The 9,303-nt window shown below is 42.2% G+C and overlaps 1 pseudogene; it reads left to right on the top strand.

The window, feature by feature from the left end:
- The first annotated feature begins 573 nt into the window (after positions 1–573).
- On the top strand, positions 574–1,886 carry LOC147888609 (phospholipase A1-Igamma1, chloroplastic pseudogene; annotated as a pseudogene).
- The last annotated feature ends 7,417 nt before the right edge of the window (positions 1,887–9,303 follow it).

The following is a 9,303-nucleotide window of genomic DNA, read 5'->3' as shown; positions in this document are numbered from 1 at the left end:
GATGCCATCAAGATAGTTACCCATTCAAATAAAAGGTCCACTCTAAAGGATATGTTGAAGTTAACAATGCCAAAAGTGACATATCTTGGTTGTTGCTTTCAACTTCTTGGTCACATGGTTTACCACACAAGATGTGAGACATTCCACTAGTAGCCCTAGCTGCAATGTGTCTCATGTGTGACAACATGCGACCCATGTGTATATTAGGCATTAAAGACGTAGTGAGAAAGAGAGAAGATGTGTAAATCGATACAAAGGGTTATGACGAGTCTTGATAAAAGAGAACGATTTCGATTGGGTCTAGAATTTGTGGTGGTCTTAACGTAATGGTCACCCAGTCAGCCGTTAATGTTGACCAGCGTGGTCAATGTTCTAACACGATCTCCTGCATGCATTCAGCACTATATAAAAAGAGCCTTCTTACAGAATATCCCAGAAGTCCCTGCAGCCTCGCAACTATAGCCCATTACCTTTCAATACCAAAACGAATCCAGCCTAACTCGTTGGCTCCAGATCGGTTCCGACAGCCCTTTTCATCTCACGCATCGACGGAGCATTTCCGTGTTCAACACGTTGCTGAGCATATGGAATCATCCTCCAAAAAACAGCAACCGGATAATAATATTGCTCTCACATGGAAGGAAATTCAAGGAGCGTCCCACTGGGCAGGCTTGCTCGATCCCATGGACAAGAGCTTGAGAGCAGAAATCATTAGATATGGAGAGTTCACCCAAGTTTGTTATGATAGCTTCGACTCTGATCCATGGTCCAAATACTGTGGAAGCTGCAAGTTCAACAAGAAAAAGCTACTCAAGGTGGTGGGTATGAGGGACTGCGGTTACGATGTGACCAAATACCTGTACGCCACATCACAGTTCCCAATCCTGGGAGCCATGCTTTTCCCCACCTCGAAAGAGAAATGGAGCAACCAGTCCAATTGGATAGGCTATGTAGCGGTATGCACATCTCCTGCTGAAATCCGGAGGCTGGGAAGGCGCGACATTTTGGTGTGCTGGAGAGGCACAAAAACTTCTGCGGAATGGGCCCAAGACTTCCGAGATGTTCTAGTGACTGCAGGCTTACAAAATGAAACTGCGAAGAAAAGCATCTCCCACGCTGTCAAAGTCGAACAGGGCTTTCTCAGCCTTTACACGTCCAGGATCGAGGGATCCACGTACAGCCATTCGAGCTCTAGAGAGCAGCTTCTGCTGGAGCTAAGAAGGCTCCTCGACCTCTACAAAGGCGAGGAACTGAGCATCACCATTACAGGCCACAGTCTAGGAGGCGCGTTGGCTACCTTAAGCGCATACGATATCGCACAAGCGGGCATCAACCGTTCAACCGACTCTGATGACGCCGCTTCCAAAGTCATACCAATAGCTGCCTTCACTTTCGGTTGTCCTCGAGTCGGGAACTGGGCATTCAGACTCAAGTGCAAAGAGCTGCACGTCAAGATTCTGCGCGTCGTAAACAAACACGATATCGTACCCAAAGTCCCAGGCTTCATCAGTAACGAAACGGGGGGAGTGCTAAGTCGACTCCTCGAATGCTTTCCATGGACGTATTTTCACGTGGGCAAGGAGGTTTTGGTAGACAACAAGCGCTCGCCATTCTTGAGGCGCACGAGGAACCTTCATTACCTGCATAATCTGGAGACATATTTGCACTTAGTGGACGGCTACAACGGTCCGAAGCGACATGATTTCATTTCTCACGGTAGAGATCCTGCTCTTGTAAACAAATATACTGGGTTGCTGGTGGACGAGCAGCTTATTCCGTCGTCCTGGTGGCAAGAGGCGAACAAGGGGCTGCTGAAGAACGACAAAGGCTTGTGGGTTCAACCAGAAAGGGACGAAGAGGACAAGCCCCACAACTGCATCAACTAAAGCCCCCCACATCTTGACTGCAAATAGATTAAAGTAAATTCTTCATACCGTGTCTTTTTAATGGAAGTCGCCATGGAAAGGTTTGAGTTTCCAAGGCTGTTTAGCCATGGAAAGCTCTCCTATGATTAAAGGAGAATCTTGTTACCATTTGGCTTTCCTGCGGACAAGTTGTCTCCACATTTTGAGTCTATTCCAATCAAAAGGAAAAGAGCGTTGATAAGTTTCTCAACGACCTTATAGGAAAATAAGTTTCTACTACCTTCAATCAAATAACAATTCAAAAGTATGTGTCCTTTACAAACCAAACCCTGATGTACTACAAAGCTATCACAATAAAATATCTTCCCTAGAATATCTTAAGATGATGGGAAATCGATTTAACTTAATGGTTATATAAAAGTTGATGTATGCCACCAAACTAATGGTTATATAAAAGTTGATGTATGCCACTAAACTAACAAAACATAAAAATTAAATTATGAAAACATGTATCCATGTATTATATATAGGCTAAAAGGAAATAAAATAATGAGGTGGTGACACTTGGTTTAATTCTTTTATATTGGAGGGGCCCTTAAGATGCTTAAAAATAAACCTCAACAAGCATTGGGAAAACTTTAAATACCATCTCATGAGGCATTGGGAAAACTTTATTGGAGCTTTATATGTGCATAATTACTTACCTTTAGAGGTTTAAAATATGAAGCCTTCATTATAAAAGTGGGGATTGTTCGTGCATTTGCCAAACACAATTACATATTGCTATGAACTTTCGAGCATGTATTGTCTAGGTTTTCATTGGTTAATCTGACTGGTTTGTGAATCATTTCATTTTCACGTCTTACACTAGCCACACGGCCAGCCTCGACATGCAAAGGTCATTAACTATTTGATGTAATCTAGATTTTATGATGATGGCACGTGGAAGGAAAAGTACACAACTGCACATGGATTGAAGGAAGCCATGGCCTTTTTCCAATGCAGGCTTTGCAATATGCTTAAAGCATAACCAGTTCGAGAGAGCCTCAAAAACATCTTGCTATGCCTTCTCAACCCCTTCTCAATGTCTTGTGCTTTGAAAGAGTTTCCCAGTGATTACTACTATACTCGTGCACACGAATGTGGATGGGACACATTACTACATTGTCCCATTTCCATATACACACTCGAGCAACTTGCCATCTATGTCATTGACCTTGCAACCATCAATCACAAGTTCAGATTGTGTATCACCCACAATGCTACGTACACTTGCACCATACATATCCTCGACATCAATTACACATACATTTGATTTTTTGCTCCAACCACATTTCGCGATGGTGGATACAGAGGGATTCATCCTCACTGGAGCTACTTGTTGAAGATGAAGACATCCTACAAATAAACAACCCAAAAAATTTGCTCTTACAAGTATGAAATATTTAATCTTAAAACTTTGTGGTACATCCAATACTGCGTCTGCCTGTTATGTGGTACACGTCTATAGGCACGTCTAAAACCACGTCTGCTCTGTGTTATAGACGTGCAATTAAACACGCATTTAGATGCATATATAGATGCACAATTAGACGCACTTATAGCCACGGTTTTCAAAACTACTTTTAGCGCGCTTGCTTTTCTTCACATACTTTTAGCATGACGTGGCTTGCTTTGCTATTAACAGACAGTTCCGAGCATCCACACTTATCTTTAGGCACCCACACTTATCTTTAAGCTTACACAATCATCTCCAAGCACACAAGAGAAGAGGGTGAACAAGGAAGAGAAGAAAGAGAAGCAGCTTTGAAGAAGGACAAGAAGCTTCCATACCTCTATCCCAGGTAAGTCTCTTTACGGTTGATCTTCTTTGAAAGTTGCTCTCTTTGGATTCGTCCTTTGTCGTATCTAAGAAACGAATGTTTTTGGTACTAGTGTTGTGCTTTTGTGTCGGGCACATGTCCTTTTTGAGTTTTTAGAAAAGTTCGTTTATCGGAGCGCGTCTATAGACGCATCTGAGAGTGCATCTAAAAGCGCATCTAAGAGCGCATCTATAGACACGCCTACTCTATTTTTGGAAACAAATAGCTGCATCTATAAACGCACTGTTATACGTGAAGATAGACGCGCTTTGTTATTTTTCCCTAGCCTGGCCTTCCCTTCTCTTCCCTTCCCTTCCCTTCCCTTTCCTTTCTCTTTCCTCTTCCCTATCCCTTTCCATTTCCACTTCCAAGAAAAGGATTGCATATTGAATGATGGAAATAAGTGATTGCATGAATGAAAAAAGGGATTGCATGAATGATGGAAAGGGATTGCATGATTGAAGAAGGGGATTGCATGAATGATGGGAAGGGAAAGCATGATTGAAAAAAGGGATTGCACTCTATATTTTCCTCTCTTTTTCCTTCTCTCTTTTATCCTCTCTTTCCTTCTCTTTTTGTCCCTCCTTTTCTCTCTTATCTCCTCTCTTTTTCTCTCGTTTTTTCTCCTCTCTTTTCCTCTCCTTTCTCCTCTCTTCCCTTCTCTCTTTTATCCTCTCTTTCCCTCTCTTTTCGTGGTAATTTTTCTCTCTTATCTCCTCTCTTTTTTTCTCCTCTCTTTTCCTCTCCTTCCTCCTCTCTTTTATCCCCACTTTTTCTCTCTTTTTCTCCTCTCTTTTCCTCTCCTTTCTCCTCTCTTTTATCCTCACTTTTTCTCTCTTTTTCTCCTCTCTTTTCCTCTCCTTTCTCCTCTCTTTTATCCCCACTTTTCCTCTCTTTTCTACTCTCTTTCCTTCTCTCTTTTTCTCTCTTTTTCTCTTCTTTTTCTCTTCTCAGCTCATCAGTAATCTTCTTTTTTTCTTTTTTCCAATTCATCATGTGGCCAGGAAGCTCTTCAGGCTCACCTGATCTTCGAGAGACCATCTTTCGGGAGTTATATAACCTTTTGGGGCACCCTCCCAGTCCTAGGGAGTTATATGGCTACATGACAGGTACTCTAAACACCCCCTAGGAGTCAGCACTACAGACTCCAAACCACCCCAACCCCACACTAGTTGAGATTACCCTAGCGGAGTCAACACAGCCTAACCGGCTACACAGCCGAGCCCCTTCCCCCATGCCATCCTATGCCCCTTCCCCCATGCCGTCAGCAGGCCCTTCTACCTCGCAGAGCCATCGGCATACTCTTATGCAGTCGAGACTCGGTTCTCTAGCTATGAGTGGTCCACGTAGTCTCGTGTAGTTGAGAGTCGCTTCTCCAGCTATGAGTGGCTAGCGTACTAGCTCGACACGACATAATAGCAGGCATAGTAGTAGGGAGAGCAATGGGGGATGCATGGCACAGTGCTTTGGGAGGGGTGGTGATGGGGACGATGATGATTGAGATGATTTAGACGTGCCTCTGGGTGATGGTACGATCTACTATGACATCACTCAGACAGGAAGCATCTTGATGGATGCACGGGGGAAGGACATCATGGCCTTCATGCGCTCTATAATTGCTAACAATTACAGAGATTGCTTTATTCACTACAAAGACCATCCAAAGAGGTTGGCTGATGAGACCCTTGCTACTATTCGCTCTAGGTATCCTAACCCCCCAATGTATAGTTCACAGATAAATGGGCCAAGTCAAAGATTTTTACGATACTTGGTAATAAAAGATCTTTGCTTAAGAGGCAGGCACTAGTGGAGCTTGCTAGGATCGAGGGAGGTCAACTACCAAGGGGCCCACCCCACACCGCTCACAAGCGTGAGTAGACAAAAGCAATGAAGTCAACGAGGGAGGAGCCCAGTCTGCAGCACGTGGAGGCATGAAGGATCCAAATGGAGCAATATGGAAGCGTGCATTTTGGAGCAAGGGGTGTTGAATCATGGGAGGTCCAATTTGTAAGTATCGATCTCAAATTATATTGTTTTAGTTTATTAGGAGGTTGTTTCTTTGTACTAACCCCTCCGCAAATTGTGTCATCTTGCAGCTTGATATCGTGGGCAGGTACCCTACTCCTGTCGAGACAGCCTACCACCACCACCATCACAGAGGAGATACATGGAGGCACTTCTATAATGATGGGTTGACTTCTGAGGAGCAGTATCTCCGGGCTGCTGGAGCGCCCCCCGAGGTATTTGAAAGTAATTAAATAATGTCAATATTATAAGTAAAGATTTGATTTTTCATACATTGATATATGTTGTCCCTTGTTTACAGGCCCCTGTACAAGAATATGAGAAAGAAGACGAGGAAGAAGGAGGCGGAGAAGGGAGCTCAGAAGGGAGCGAGGACGTGGAGAACTTAGATTAGTTGTAGAAGTAGTGCTATGTGCTTTCATCGTAATTGATTCCATATTTTGTCAAAATTTCATTTTCCCACATCCCTCTCTTTCTCGAGTAAGTATCTATCTGCACTATGATCATTTGTAATGTTATTCTTGTATATGAATGTTAGAATTTCATACTTTCTATTTATTACAAAAAAAGACATGTAGGAGATCAACAATCAACATTTGATTTGGAATTTCCAAACTTCAGACCATTGCTACATTCCATTAAAATAGTTGTATTTGGATACATGTCTTAAGATCATTCACCTACAACTTTAGGATCTTCACATGATATACTATTTTCTACCTTGGGATCTTAATTTGTATGGATCACAACTTGCAAGATGGTAGCAACAATCTCTTTTAGTCTCCCCAGATAATTGGATGATTATAGATGTGGTAATCTACCTATGGAAATATGCATGGGATGGAAAATGGCCTTTTTCCACATCTTGCTCTTTCTCAAGCAAGCATCCTCTACACTATGATCATTTGCAACATCATGCTCTATATATGAATATCTATATTTCACACAAGCTATTGCAATAGTAGCTAACTATATTTACATCTACACTTATCATGATTGCTTTTTAACCTTCACATTGAAGAAATATAAAAAAGTTTATTCATATCTACAGAGTAAAGAAGACGCCTCTAGGTATGTTAAAATGTAACTATAGTAACTATTCTACACATATTGTCCATTCTTTTTAAAGAAAATTTACATTTTTCTAAAATCTTTGTAGACACCTAAAATAACTTTAATTTCTGATTATTGAAATACAATACCAAAAACCCTAAAAGTTTTTATGATTTCATGTTTAAAGAAGATACAACCCATGAAATTTATAGATTATATTGTAACGTACATGATAATATAACAACAACTATATCTTAGTAAACAATTATGGTCCATCGGATCTCTAGTGTGTAATTTGAGGGTTAATGTCAACTCTAGCAATTGCGAGCTACACAACTAGCTAGAATTTCAACGGGTTGTTATTGGTTGGCATAGGAGAGTCACAACTAGTCTAAGTCAAGTATTTCTCTCTACCGAGTAATAGTCTATAGACTAAATTTTATAATATATAGTTTACATCTATATGCGACTTGTTACCGGTTGGCATCACTACAAGGCACAGGCCCTTTTTTGATGGAAATACCGACCTTTTTTACACTTTTTAAAAAAAAATTATGAGCACAAAAATCGCTATTTAAGTCACTATTAATGTTAAAAAAGATGTGTCGCTATATAAGCGTCACTATATAGCAACTTTGGTTAAGGCCACTATATAGTGACACTGGTAAAGTGTCGCTATATAGTGATCCTTAACAGAACTTCAAAAAAACATTAGTGGGGCTAAATAGGGCCACAACAAGCCTTGTTTTACCCCACTAATGTTTTTTTTTTTTGCATTACAAAAGAATGTTTACAAGCACACGGGTGAGATAAAACTCTCAAACCTTGTTTGTTTCAAAATTTCCCTTGTGAAAGGGGTGATACAAAATCACTCAAATGAGCCGAGAGACATAAGCATATACATGCCGAAGTATATACAACCTTGTTTGTTACAAAATTTCCCTTTAAAAAAGGGTGATACAAAATCGCTCAAACGACCTGACATACAAAAGAATATACATGCCGAAGTATATACAAACTACTACTAATACTACTACTACTACTGCTCATCTGAATCATTGTTGTCGTCATCGACGTGGTCGTGCTGGCCTGATCCTTGGCCCTCGTGAGCTACGCCTCATCCATGGCCCCCTCATCGAAGCTGTGTAAGCCAAATCCCTCAAGACCTGCCTCCTTGTCATCACTGCTCACCTCCGCTGATGGGACATTTGAGATTGCACCCTAAGAGTGAAACCATACTAATTGGAAATTAGATTGGAACTTAAAGAATAAAACAATTCTAAAAGTGAGATTACCAAGTAGGAGTAGACTTATACTGAGCAAGCAGCCACCACCTCAGCCCAATTAACTATCACTCCTATGCCTCCATCTCAATAAACCACGGCTTTGCTCCTATGCGGAATATGCATCTCGTCTCTTTGTTTGTGGGCCCAAATTATGAGAGTTAGATAAAGTGCATGCAATATGTAATAAAACAAATAGAACAATAACTTAAATGAGAAGAAGTAGACTTGCCACCCATGCTGCTCGTCCTCGCCACCCATGCCTTGAATGCGACCCATCCCCGCCACCACTACCGAGATGCGAAGTAGCTATGGTGTCCAAGCATCTCCTCGTAACCCTCCTCTGACAGTCGAACTTTTGGGGTTGGTCCTTGTACTCCTTCAAAAACTTCCAATCTGCCTTGTCTACCTAGCTGGGTTTAGTAGGCTTCCCCTTTGTAATGAAAGTTTGCAAGATTGACCTACGATGCTTCAAGACAGCAAACATGCGCTCTTGCCGCTCGCATGTAATCCTCATTGAACTCCCAATTTGGGGGATTAGGGTATTGTCTTTTCGATTCCTTGATGAATTCCTTCTTGTTTTCGTCATCCTGGTACTGCTAGTCAATAGCTATGCCGCTCTTGAAGTGGTGGCTCATCAACCGCCTCATGGTGGCCAGCACTTCTGAGCCCTTTTTATTTTCTATTATCTCTCCACCCCTAGTGACTTCATAGTATAGGTCCTCAGGCGAGAAAGGAGGAGTCATGGGAGTGGCAGTAGCAGAGCTAGAGCGAGGGGTGGTACTGTGACCACTTATGGAGTGAGGAGTAGTAGAGTGAGTGGGAGTGGGAGAGGGCAAGGGACCTGACTGGTACTAGGTCTTATGACCAAGTGGAGACCTGTAGGGATGTGAGTGTGTTGACTCGTCTACATCCCCTGAGTAACCACAGTAGCATTGACCCTTACTACTCTTCCTTCTCTTATGATGTGTACACCCAAGTGATGACCCCTCAGTCAAAGGGGCTAGAGGGGGACGGTTGTCATGTAGGTCTAGTTGTCGATGTAGGAGAGGGAATAAATGAGGTCCTTTGGGATAGTAGAGAGAAGAATCTCATTGCCTCTGCATCACTCAAGGCACGAGAGGAGTCGGACCAAGGGTAGTCGTCGCAGGGGTAGGCCCCTAAGGAGTCAGTTGAGTTGAATCAAAGTCCTTTGGAGAGTACAGATCATGATGT

This window comes from Dipteris shenzhenensis, chromosome 21, assembly GCF_047967505.1.
Source record: "Dipteris shenzhenensis isolate YYH24624 ecotype China chromosome 21, Dip_SZ_1.0, whole genome shotgun sequence".
Lineage (NCBI taxonomy): Eukaryota > Viridiplantae > Streptophyta > Polypodiopsida > Gleicheniales > Dipteridaceae > Dipteris > Dipteris shenzhenensis.
Note: the sequence above shows the minus strand (reverse complement) of the source record. Positions and strands in the feature narration are given on the sequence as shown.